Raw genomic sequence first — 13,132 nt, 5'->3', positions numbered from 1 at the left:
TGAAGCTTGAGTGCACTTTTCATACCCTAATGCTGAATAGTAAGAAGGGTAATGCAGCTTACAATAGAAAGTCTATGAATAATGCTAATAAATGGAGTGTTCACGCTGCTGTTCTCCTTCCCTGACATAACGTAACCACCTGCTCCATACTTTTTCACTGATAAAATATGAACACAAACTTTTTTAGGAATATGCTAAATTAATATAGTTACAATAAGAAAATAATTTCAGAAGCATTCATGTTCTTTGTTCAAATTTCTTTTTAACTCTGTCTGGTAAGTCATAATGAATATATTGTTACTGATAAAGTTATTTCAGTAATGTTCTTCTGTATATTATGCTCTTCAGTAGTAATAATTGAAATACTACTGGTATTGCTTTAACACCAATGTGAACGTAGATCAGGATGATGCTGTATGGAATTGACCAACAGGTCGTCATAATTATTTTTGTATTGATTTCTTGAAGAAAGAAAGATAATTGCCATGAAGAAAGAAACTGAATTGAAAACCTTGTCTTGTAGATATTAACCACTGATTCATTTAATGAATATCCAGAGTAGGTAAAAATGATTATGACTGTATTAATTATCAAAACATTTGAGAAACACTAAAGAACGTAAATAGCAGCACATATATTCTGTAATAATTTAATGTTACATAACATTTATACGCTGCTGACCATCAAAATTACAGTTCAGTTTGTAAAATCTGATTTCATAAGGACCACCAAAATGAAATAGTGCATTCAGAAGTAGTGCTTTTGGCCAGGATTGTTGTCATTCTGGAGCTATATTAACTAATTTGCCTAACTGGAGAAATGTAGTTCACTTCTACTCTTGATTTTTCTCTGATTATCTTATTACAAAGAAAGAGAATTAAAAAAAAAAACCACTAAGAAGTAGAATTCATATTTGCTTTTCTTGTGCATATTTTTTTCCCTTATTTCATGGAAAACTTTGTTTCTTTCTGCATTTAGGTTTTTCAGTCTTAAATGAATGATATTTTTCACTGAGAAGAGAGGTAATGTATTGCTTATGTTACTGTAACATAATTTTACAACAAACTAAGATGGGTCCATTGTTTTGTCACAGAAAATGTGTATCTTTGTATTCCTCCTTTTTAAACAAATGGGACATTAAGCCTTCTCTACTAACAACTGGGAGTTACCCAGTAGTTAAATTAAATTTCCTAGAACAATGCCTGAGACAGCATAAAAAATAGAAATTATATGTTTCAGTTTATGCATGGAAATGAGAGCTTACAGAGGGAGCTTTTAAGCAATACAGTTCATCCTACCATTTTTTCCTCTGAATGAAATTCAACGCCATATCATATTTAGGATTTGCTTACCCTCTCTATTTTAAGAACTAGTGGAGACTTGTGCAGTTCATAGGCTTCATTTGGTCCTGGAATTTTACCTGTGTGCAGCAACAGAAGCCTATCAACAGATTGAATAAACTTTGCTTAGATTAGGGTGAGACTTGAACTAATTTTCCCACTTATTTTACTCTCCTTTTTTTTGGGGGGGGGGGGGGAGGGGTACTGCTAAATCATCTGTCAGACATCACTTACTGCTCTTGGATTCACAAACTTAATTCTGAACAGCAAATTGCTTTCTATAAACAGATTTATTTAAAAGGCAGTTTTTTGTCAACATCAAATGATCTTCAGTTTAGAAGATATCTTCAGGGTCCTGTAAGTCTTCAGCTCTCTTGTTCCCCTTTCATGTCATAAATAACATGCTATACTTCATGCTGTATGAACTTTGTTTTCAATCTTTGTTTTGCTTTGGGATGGGAAATATGAATACAGCAAATGCTCTTTTAATAGATGCTATTGTGTTTTGCCATTGCTTAGAACATCAAGTGCCTGTGTGCTGAAGACTGGAACATGCACAGAGAATATGGATATTTGAACAAGAGTCATTCCTTTGGCTACCCATTAATCACGAGATGTAGCTGAAAAGTGATTCTTTCCACCATAGACTAGCAAACTGCTAATATCCACAGACACTAGAGAAATTATACAAAATGATAGTGTACAGTAAGTGGACCATCTTTGCTATACTTTACAGAAGGAAGGGCAGAAAGATCACACTTCTTACACATAAAGCAAAATTGTGCATGTTAGGAAAGGATACACGAAACTAAAAGGGCTTAGAATTTAGCAGCTGTTTGGAAAAGGGTTACAAAAGTTCACATGCAACTATACTGACGCAGCAAAATAAGACTGGAAATCTTACCAAGATTTTCATATGAAAGTATTTGTCACGTTATTTTTCTGCTTATAAGTCCTTCAGAAGGCCGTTGTATGTGGTAATGCTGCAATTTAGATGAAAACTATGTTGGTGAAACACATCAGCATTTCAGAAGGTTTCTGTTCAATGTTGTTAGGAGATAGAGAACCCACAGCAGCACTCTATTTATGAATGGCTAATTATGGTTTTGTTTTGGACTGTAATTTTTTTATTCTCAAATGCTCTTTTGTGGATATGTTTAATCATAGTCAACACTTTGCTTCTTGCAACATCATTGCTAATTAACTTCCAGGTGAAATGTGTATAGTTTGAAGGCCTTCCATATAATTTCCATCCTTCTGTGCCTGTCTGCTTCCTGAGACCTCACCAGAGTATTTGCTGTGGTTGGACACCATGCTTTCACTCCTTGAGGGGTAGCACTTTTCTTATAGACGAGGACTGAAGCAATCTAAGTCTATTTCAGGCAGATAGAAATCCACATATATAAACCTTGCTACACATAGAACAATGCTTAACAGACTCTCTCTAGAAAATCTTATTCCAGATCTTTTAATGACCTGTGATATTCCCTCTGATTTCTTTCCAAAAGTGATAGTCTGAATGAATAGCATTTCATTGGAAATAAAGTACTGTGATAAATACCATCACTCATAAATATGCAAAAAATTATCAGATATACTGATAAGAACCTCACAAATGCACACCATAAAATCCTGTTGCACACGAAGAATCAGAACTGTCCATCACATATACCCCCAAATGTTGCAGTACTCCAAAAAAGGAGGAGAATTCCACTCATCAAAGGAGATGCTGTTCTTTTGCTACCACTACTAATATTATAACTTTGGTGGAGGTTTTTCAGGGCTATGCTGGAACTGGCAGTCTACAAGTCTCTAATGGAAGGAAATGATAGACTTCCTAAAGCAACAGTATCATTTCACTAATGTGCAACTCAAAGTATTCAAGTGAAATCTAATAGCTTCTACTTTCCTGAAACATTATTAAAATAATTGCTCCCTCTTTTTGCAAAGTAATATTTTATGTAGCATTTGTCAAAAAGGAAGGTAACCTAAACTATAATAGGGAAATGTAAATTGTGAATACAATACATCAGTAATTCCTGAGTGGTGTAACAAGAAGGATTCTACAGCCCAAGAAACAGTGAGGTAAATAGGGCCTGTCTCGGTAGAATGGATCCCTTTCTCAATGTCTAGAAGGTTGTGGGACTCAGATCATCCTATTTAGTTTATTGATTATTCATTCTGTGCATTTCTTTATCTGTCATGAAAGTAGCAGAGTGACAGCTTTGTTGTGCTCTGTCTTATTTATTTTCATTTTCACATTCTTGCATTTGGGTGTATGTATTTATATACATGAATACTTGGGTAGTGTGGATATGAATATGTATGTATATGCACATATATAAGAATCAAAGAGAATACATGAATAAAATATTAATAATGTACAATGTGATTAAATATAAAAACAATACTTGTAAAAACACTGTATATCTGAGCACATTGCCTTTCTTGGCATAAGCTATTTTTCACACTGATGTTTATTGTGTGTATATATTAACTACCAAAAAGTAATAAAAAATGTATAGGAAATGGGCATAACATGAGTACTTGGTGTTTTACATTTCTGTGAGCGCTGACTGTTGAATGTCAACAGGTTTTCTTGTTTCATTCTTCTGAATCTTTCCCTTAAACAAACCTGTTTTGTTTTCCATTATTATAAGAGTAAAATCCCATTCCATTACCTCTATGAGTCAAGCTCAACCTTAAGAGCTTTCTGCTCTTACCCTCAGTCATGGCACTCTTGCTCTTCAGCACTCTTCATTGGTGCTGATTCAAAGCACTGATGTAATCACAAACATGGAGTTTCACTGCTACATGTGAGCCCATTCAGTGCACATTCCTCAGCTCTGTGTGTGGTGTGGTGGGGGGAGGTTTGGGTGGGAGGGGGCTGGGGCCATGTGCTTCTCACCTTGCTGTGTTGCAGGACACTGGGGCTTTTGGAAACTGCTGCTTGCTTCCTGTCAAGGTGGAGCACTGTAGTCTCCTGTGATCCATCTGTACAGCACCATGGGCAGCAGCTACTAGCCTGAAGATGTGAAGATAATAGGGCAGCCTGGGTGTGCTTCAAAACCAAGGAAGGTTACTGAAGTTGAGCTGCTGCATTTCCCCCAGAGGCAATAACTTTCCTTTACGAGCTTTCATGTTCTTCAAACTTCAAAATGAGGGCCAAGGACAGGAGAATCACATTAAACCTCTATAAAGACAAGGAATCTCCCTCTTCTTTCTGATTGTGTGTATGCACTTTATAGGATATGTGATTAGAGCCTTGCATTAAGCTGACAGTGCGGCCTGAACTTGGAAACTTAACGCTGCAAGTATTTAACCTCCTTGAAATGCTGACAGTAACGTTTGGTTTTAATGTATGTAAGGCCAAATTCTTCCCTCCCATACTTTCATTGGCTATAGTGAAATTATATCATAGGGAAATTTGTCACAGAAAATCCTGAAATAGTAATTTAAGCACATGAAGGTTGTCTAATAACCTTTAGACACATAATGCTGTGTGAAATAAATAAATCTCCTTTTCAGCTTTCAAAGAAAAGTGAGAATGTACAATGTGGCACCGTTATACTCAACTGTTCTGCTTCATTTCAGCAGGCACAGAATCCTATTAGCTGGCTTCAGTGCCTGAGCAGGATCTTTGCTATCTAGTGGTGCCAGCAGCCCCACAGAGGCAGCGATGTAAGAAAAGAAGTGCTGCATTTTATTCCAATTAATTTCTCTCTGAAATGAGAAATTAATACATAATAGTATAATAAAAGCATATATTGTTTCAATTCCAGAACTCATAATAATGAGATTTTGTAATTGTATATGTAATGAAACATCTATAATCTTGAACTGTCTAAAGCTCAGTTAGCTCTATACAATCTCATTGAGAGTACTATAGGATGTTTCTGATTGTATACTTAGAAGCTAGTGATATTGATAATTTGGCCTGTCCAGCAAAGTAAATGCTGGGGAATGTGCACCAGAAATAATCCCACTTAAAGTGAGTCATTGCTCCCCTATGGCATGATGCCACAGAAGGTGTGTGCTGCTCTGTAGACAGTGAGTTTGGCTTAAAATTATTGCAAAGTAAACATCCAGCCCCACAATACCCGCTTCCTTCGGGTCATGTTTCCAAATAGGAATGTTCTCAAAGACATTGCCCCATTTGGGCATATTGTACAGTCCATCTATTAAAATAAGCATTTCTTTTAACTCAGTGAGGTATAAACATGTACTTCACTGGAGCATGTGCCCAAAGTGTTACTTAGGCTTGGGAAACGGGAGTAGATCTAGATTTAAGTGGTGGGCTAAGATAGATACTGAAAAATCAGAAGACAAAATTCTTTGAAGTCTCTTAGATGAACCACGCAGTAAGGACAGTTTCCCAACGTCTTTAATTCTATTAACAATCTGGGCTTTTGTTTTTTTTTCTTTCTGAAGATCATATTTCAGCTTGTCAACCAAAAATAATTTCATGCTAAATCTTAAGCAGTGGACTTAATCTGTCTTTCAGTTCTGTGTGGGAAAAATAAGAGAAGTCAAGTGTCCACCCTTTGTTTCTTTGGGTTTTTGCTTTTGTTGCTGTTCACAAGATCTAGGCGGAGGATTCTTTCACATTATTTTATGTCAGTCATTGAATGTGGCCTAGAGGCTGGAAGGGGGGATGGTCTGCAATGCGTGAAGCAAGAGTTCCCTGCAACAATACCAATGTTGAATTATTTCTTGTGAAGAATAATTATTTTTGACATTCATTTTTGTATAAACTCCTTGCCTTTTTTTCTGTGCCTTTTTTTGTTTTGGGTGTGGCATGGATGTCTGTGAGAACAAGAGAGAGGTCTGAATCTTGAGGAATAAAACCTTGTTACTGGATCACCCTGCACATAATCGATGGAATTGCAACTTTCCTTTTCACCTCACGGCTGTAATCCTGCCTGAATTTATCTTTTCCATTAAGGTTCAGACTGATTTATTTGTCTTTTTTTCTCATTTTTCTGCTTGTGTACACACACACACTTTGTCTTATTCTCATATGTGTATGTACACAAACCTACACACTTCTATAGGGAAGGTGCAATTTGATTTGCCAGCGCATAGAGCATGGCCTAAAGCATATATGTGCACTGTGTTAAATGCCTGAGGAGTGGCGGCTGAGCTCTTCAGGCAGAGTGGCATTGGTATTATCCACACTTGCGCTGAACTGGACCTGTGGCTTTATTTCCAATGTCATATAAACTCCACAGAAACCTGAAGCAATATTCTCTTTATGACAGACAGTGCATTTCAGTCTGTTTAAATGATTTAGTGTACAGTCAGTGACATGACTCTGGGTACGGAAAAGAAAAGAGGCAGTATTTTTGAAGCATGATTTTCCTTATTATTCTCACAATGGTTTCCCTCTATGTTTTAGAAACATCAGCAGGTGTTTGCTTTATTTAAGCACACTGCCTTGGATGTGTCCACGGCATGAATTGAGCCTGCTGTGCTCCTGCAGTAAACCAGAGGTGCTCAGCAGTGGCCTCTTACAAGCACGTGAGTGCATGACGTTGAAGAGATGGTTTGTTAGAAATGATATCCCATTTAAGCCTGGCTTGCTGGGGCAGAGTGGTGGGTTGCAAGTCTCTGTTTGGGTTCTTGGCACAAGGTGCTCTCATGCTACGTTGTTTGCTGCCCTGTTTGATAGTGCTGCTGTCACTCCTGTCCTCTCATTCCTGCAGGTATTTGGCATCTCCAGGGAGCACTATCTTTGTGTGAATGAGAAATATGACACTGCAGGATGCAGCTAGGGTGTTAATGGGTCAGTGAGTGACAGCTGAGCCTGCTCTCTGAGGTATTGAGCTGGCTATTGCTGCCAGGAGCACAAGGTCTGTACAGTGGAGTGTGCCAATTTAATTTTGTCACTTGTGGCCTGGGTTGTACAGATAGGGCTGTTTCTAGCACTCTTTGACAATGCTAAAACTGATTCAGGCCACAATGCAACATTTAAAGATGCTAATTAGAAAATAATTGTGCTGGGTTGTACAAACTTTACCATAGTAATATATCTTAAAGGCCCCTATAGAATGGAAAGGAAGGTATTTTAATGTGTTTTACATGCAAAATGAGGTACTAGATTTTGTGATTTGTAACGAACTGCGGAACAACTGCCATCACCCAGTAAATCAGAAAGCAAAAATAGTTCTTAAGCACCGAGCACTCTGCTTTGTTTGCTAATTAAAATGGGTTTTGGATCTGCTCTTCAAAAATGATTGCTCTAATTAATTCGTTGTTCTTTTGCAGTTGTACCTTCTATTGCATTTGAGTACAGGGCAATCCCTTGTGCTTCTCAAAAGCACGACAGCCAACAGGGTATCCTTCCCTTCTTCAAAACAACAGGCCTTATTGCTTGTCATTATTTAATAAAATGTCTATTCTATACCAGAGCTAAAAGGTCATCCATATACACATTCACAAATCTGTTTGCAATAAAATGCAAGTATAAATGAAATTTTTAATTAATAAGTCATATTTTTAATTTATGCTGAATTAAAAAAAAACACAGCCAGATGATCACTTTTATAAGGCCAGTGATAGATTTTAGCTTTAATTATTTTTAAAAACTTAATAAAAGGTAGTGATTATTGTAATTGCTTTTCCTGTCACTGTGATATAATCTTTCATTTATGTCTGATGGATGGTATTTAAAGTAGTTCCTACAGTTGCTTTTTAAACACAATGTGTATTACTGCCATGGCTAAGCAGAGTGCAAGGCAGCACGTATGAAAATGAGTTGAAGTATGGAAAAGGATGCACTCGTCATTTCACAGAGTGCTCAAAGGTTTGAATATGATTTACATAGAACAGAGATAAAAGGAGATGTAATTGCGATATTGGTTGTGAATATACTATCTGATAGAGGTAGCCTTACTTTTTCTGTTAGAGAATAATTCTGAAACTGGTCCTGCTATCTGTGCATATGTGTATTACATATATTATTCACAGGTTATGGCTGTTTGTAAACTGATGTTTTACTGACTTGTTCAATACATGAATAAGTTTGTTCTGTGGCTTGAAGAATGGGTCCTGAGCAGAAGTCCACTGAAGTCAGTATAAAAATAGATACCTGATGATTTCAAAATCTATTTGAACAGACCTATAAAAACAAAGATATATATGCAGGTATATGAAGTAATGTACAAACAGCTTCTTGTACAAAAATGAACAAACTCCTCAATATTATTGTATACAAATAACAGCATGATCCCACACATATATAACTAGAGTGAACTCTAAACTTTATTCTGAAGGAAGATGTGAATCAATCCTGTCACATACTATTTGACCAGGTTTACTAAAGTAGCTGAAAACAAGGTTTTAAACTCTTCAGATTTTCACTGCCACCATATTTGGAACTAGCCTCTATTCTACAATACAGTAAAAATGACTGTGACTTCAGCCTAACATGTTTTAAAGAATTTAAGATATGAAGGATAAATGTCCCTAAATTTAGTTTTTGGTAAGGGGGTTATGCTTGTAAGCTAGAGCTGGATCAGAGTAGTGGCTTTTGGATTCTGCTTTGTGCAATACCTGGATACAAATTGTTAGGAACACTGTAATAAATATTGTATAACTGTAACGAAAACTCATTTCTCATAAAAACTTCTCTGCCAACCCAACTCTCCAAGGTACTTGAAGCTGGCCTCTCCATACCTATTTAGCTGATCATTAGAGAAAAAAAAAATGATCTCACAGTATCAAGCTGCTCTGTGGTTAAGAATTTTCTAGCACAACAGTATTTGTCAGCAAATTATAAGTCTTGGAAAGGGAGTGTCACCTATTTACCTCTCCTTTCATGTCCATCTGTCTTTTCAACAACATCTCAAGATCAGCCCACCTCTTTAAAAGTATTATTTCTTAAAAATGGACAAGGAGGCTAAGTGGTTTCTGTTAGTCCTTTAATGCAAAATGAGCAGGAGCAGTGCACAGCCTGGTTACTCTGTGCAGGGATGCCCACTTCTGCCTCTGGCACCCTTGCGGCAGCTCCTGGAAGAGGACCAGGGCTCTGCCTCCTGTCTGCCAGATGCATACTGGTTCTTTCTGGCAGCAAATGCACTTAAGTATGGTGCTTTGTCCACTTTTGTGTATCTCCCACCCCTATCTTACTCATCACTGTGAGATTTGTAACCATTGTAACCTGGCTCTAAAGTTATTATGTTTTTCCTTATTGATTGAGTAAATTAATGAGATGCATTCTCATAGCAATGGATCATGATAAGTGCTTCCTTTTCTCAAAAGGCTACAAGTGCTTAGCCTTCAACATCGTGCTTCACAACAGCGTGGCTTATTGGTGTAATAGTTATTTTCTGTACGTTTGGAATATGAGCTTGTATACTCAAATATTCACACTCATATACATTTACATTTACAGTGCCTTTTCACCCAGCTAGCAGTTTTGTAGCTACACATTTGCAAAATATTACAAGAGCAGCAGCAAAATATTATCCTGTTAAGTCTACGTTTCAAGATAGCAAGTGGAAGACTTCATAAAAGTAAGATAAACATTCTTACATGTAGTTTGCTTCCTGTTTTTGGTATATTATATTCATTCTTGAGTACTTGTAGTCTACTCCTGTGTGTCAGAGTCTTCAGATTTTCTCCCTAGTCTTTCAACACTATTTTAATGGAGAAAACTTTTCAGTGGTGCTTCCTGATCCACAAATGAACTAACGTAAATCTGCTCTGCTTAAGCAATGTCTTCTGAAACTTCTACCTCTTCTAACAAAAATGTTTGCGGGAAAAGGCAAGAGAACTGTTTCTAGAAAGTAAAACAAAAATGTCTGGGTCTGAGTACTTATCTGTCTGAGTACTGATGAGGATTATACAACAAAATGTCTGAGATAGAGAGGGGTGGGATGGGAGAGGCTGGTGGTATGAAGAGATAGCTGAAACAAGCAGGTGGCCTAAAGGAAGCTGAGAAAGGCTGTTAGCACATAAAGCAGAAGACACTTGATGATGAATTGCCATTTTGAGTCGCTAGATTTCTAGAAGGGTATTAAAAAGTGTCCTTCATCATTTTTACCCAACAGTGGAGTTGTTTAAGTGTTTAAGAGTAGATTTAAATAAGGATGGATTTCAAGGCAAAGGTGCATGCAGCCCTTGGGATCCAGACAGTCTATGCATTGGTCTTGTTTAGTTAAATACATTGCTTTAATGTTATTTCATAACAACTATTCATTACTGGTAATGAGCATAGACATGAGGATGAAGATATATTTCCAATTTTCTACTGTACCTGTAATGTATTAGTAATTTAAGTGAGGCCATGCAAAATATAAAATTACAGCATCATACACTCTCATTGCAATATGAGTTGATTGCCACTCTAAATTGTTCATCATCAATTGCAGTAAAGACAAAGCATCAGTCTAACTGTTGTCTTAAATTCAATAGCTTAGCTTTATTGCCTCAGTAGCAGCTGTTTAAGTGTGCCTTCCCCTGCCACTCAGGGATGTGATACACTTTTTCCATAAGGCAAGTCCATCACACTTGCCAGGATTACGCTTCAGCCCATCACAAGGGATCTACTTAGGTCTAGAATGACACAAGTATATTTACGGGACATAAATAAGTAATGAAGGTATGAGTGCCCCTTAATTTCCCTTAACTTAATTAAAATTTATAAGAAAAAAATGAATATTCATCAACAGTTCTAAAAATGTCCAGCTGCTAATAGGCCATTACTTCCATGAAGGAGAGACACACCAGGATAAGAAACATCCTGAAATATAAGAACACTCTGGAAGCACTCATGAACTTTATGTCAAGTTTTCCTGCTCTATCTGGTCATTAACTGCCAGGAAATTCCTGGACTAGACATCATTACTGATAAATCATGAGAATATTTAAGAAAGAAATCAATCAATCATATAATTAACTTACTTGAAGTTTAAAAGGAAAGGCAAAAATATGTGTTACCAGGGGACTGGAGTTCTACTCACAATTCTTAATGTTTTCTGAACAGGTGATGTTTAATACTAACAAACTAGGAGGCAGGAGCTGATTCTCTCTGACACTCTGGGAGTGTAAATGTCATAACTTCTAATAATTGCAGTATTTTTTCCAATTTCAGTACATTATTTGAAGAAAGAGTGTTGCTTTTAGAAAAAAATACACATAAATAAATTGGGTCAAAATTAAGGTATAAGGTGCAAAATATTTTGCCGTTTCCTGATCCCATTCTTGAAATAGTATTTATGCAACCCATACTCATGCAAAATTACTTTTTTTCCCTCACTTTAAATATACATTTTTTGAGAGGAAAGGTCATCAGTATTTTGATTTTAAATCCATTTCACTATGGTGGCTGGTGATTTGTAAGCATGCATATGCACTATGGAAATGTTCTTAATCATTTCTGAGCCTTTCTCATCCCTGATTTGATGCAGAAGGATAAGTTGCTTCCTCTCTCTTTCACATTGTTTGCAATGTGCTGTGTGAACACATGGTGAACACATGGCAGGCACTCTAGAAAGAAGGAAAGAACAAGTTATCACATACTGTATTCAGTGCCCAGGCCTTCCCTCTCATCTACTTGACAGTCTAACCTACCCCCTTCTTCTCATGCAATTCAGAATCTGACATTTTAAATGAGCTAATGTCATATTTAGTTGTCTTTTCATGAATGTCAGGAATAATTAAATTGAGGAATACATTGCTTAAATAGAAAAATGTAACATTTATGTATCTTCATTAGCTGTGTAGCTTTAACTGTGCAACTTTTGATTCTGTGCAATAATGAAAGATATTTATAAGCTTTTCTTATGTATTATTTCCCACCTAAACTAATTTATGAGCAGGTTGCTAATTTACTGCTTAAATGCATATGAAAAACACAGGTAATACACTCCCAGGGTGACTCCCACAAAATATGCTTCTGCTTTCTTTTCTAAAATTAAGATTATTAATATTCTGTATGAATAAAATACGGTTATTATTTTGTATTCATGAGCTTTTCACAAACACTTTGTCACAAGAAAAAGAAATATCTTCAGTACACCTACTCTACATCCTTTATGATATTCTGTTGTTTTGAATTTTCAGCCTAGAGCTTTGTAACCTGGATGACAATGGTTAGGCTGATGAAGTTGTTAAGCTAATTAATGTATAATGTATTAATGGCTAGGTTTATCTCTGCACTTCCACACTCTTGCCCTGTGACAAGAGCTGTTTATAAACAAGCTCACTGGTGCTCAAAAAAATAATTCTGTGAGCACAAATCATTTAAGGAAGAAAAGATAATTATGCAATACAAATATGAGAAGGGAACTCCCCAAAGATTTTGCTGTGAATTTAAACTTTCACCATGGAGAGTTCTATCATCGTCCTTTACGCACATGTAAAACTTTAGGACTTGATGATCTTTGAGGTCTTTTCCACCATAAATGATTCTAAAATTATACCTGATGAAAATTCACATAAACAACAGTTTGTAAAAACTTTTGCAACACTTTTTCACTACTTCAAAGAATGGATTCATTCAGAGACCAATGGATTTATATGGGTAATTGAGATAACTTCTCTTAAGTTGAATTTGGAGGTCTCTACTGATTACTACAGTATTCTACACATTCATACTCTTCAGCACACTGCTTAAGAATATGGTTTGCTTTAAGACAATGCTTAGGAAATGGAAAAAATATATATATTTAAAAATAACTCACTAGCTAAGCGTTCCCCTGGATTGTGATGTCTGTCATATGCTAATATAAATATTTCAAGCCTTTTCTAGACAAATATCTAAGCACAAGACTTTCATCCTGAAATTA

The 13,132-nt window shown here is 36.3% G+C and overlaps 1 long non-coding RNA gene across 1 annotated transcript; it reads left to right on the top strand.

Annotated features, from left to right (window-relative positions):
- On the top strand, positions 981-3,895 carry LOC110398645. Its single transcript, XR_002438520.1, has 3 exons — positions 981-1,022; positions 1,629-1,697; positions 1,860-3,895. It is a non-coding gene; the product is annotated as an uncharacterized LOC110398645 (long non-coding RNA).

Source organism: Numida meleagris, chromosome 4 (assembly GCF_002078875.1).
Source record: "Numida meleagris isolate 19003 breed g44 Domestic line chromosome 4, NumMel1.0, whole genome shotgun sequence".
Lineage (NCBI taxonomy): Eukaryota > Metazoa > Chordata > Aves > Galliformes > Numididae > Numida > Numida meleagris.
This window is presented reverse-complemented; position numbering and strand designations above follow the sequence as displayed.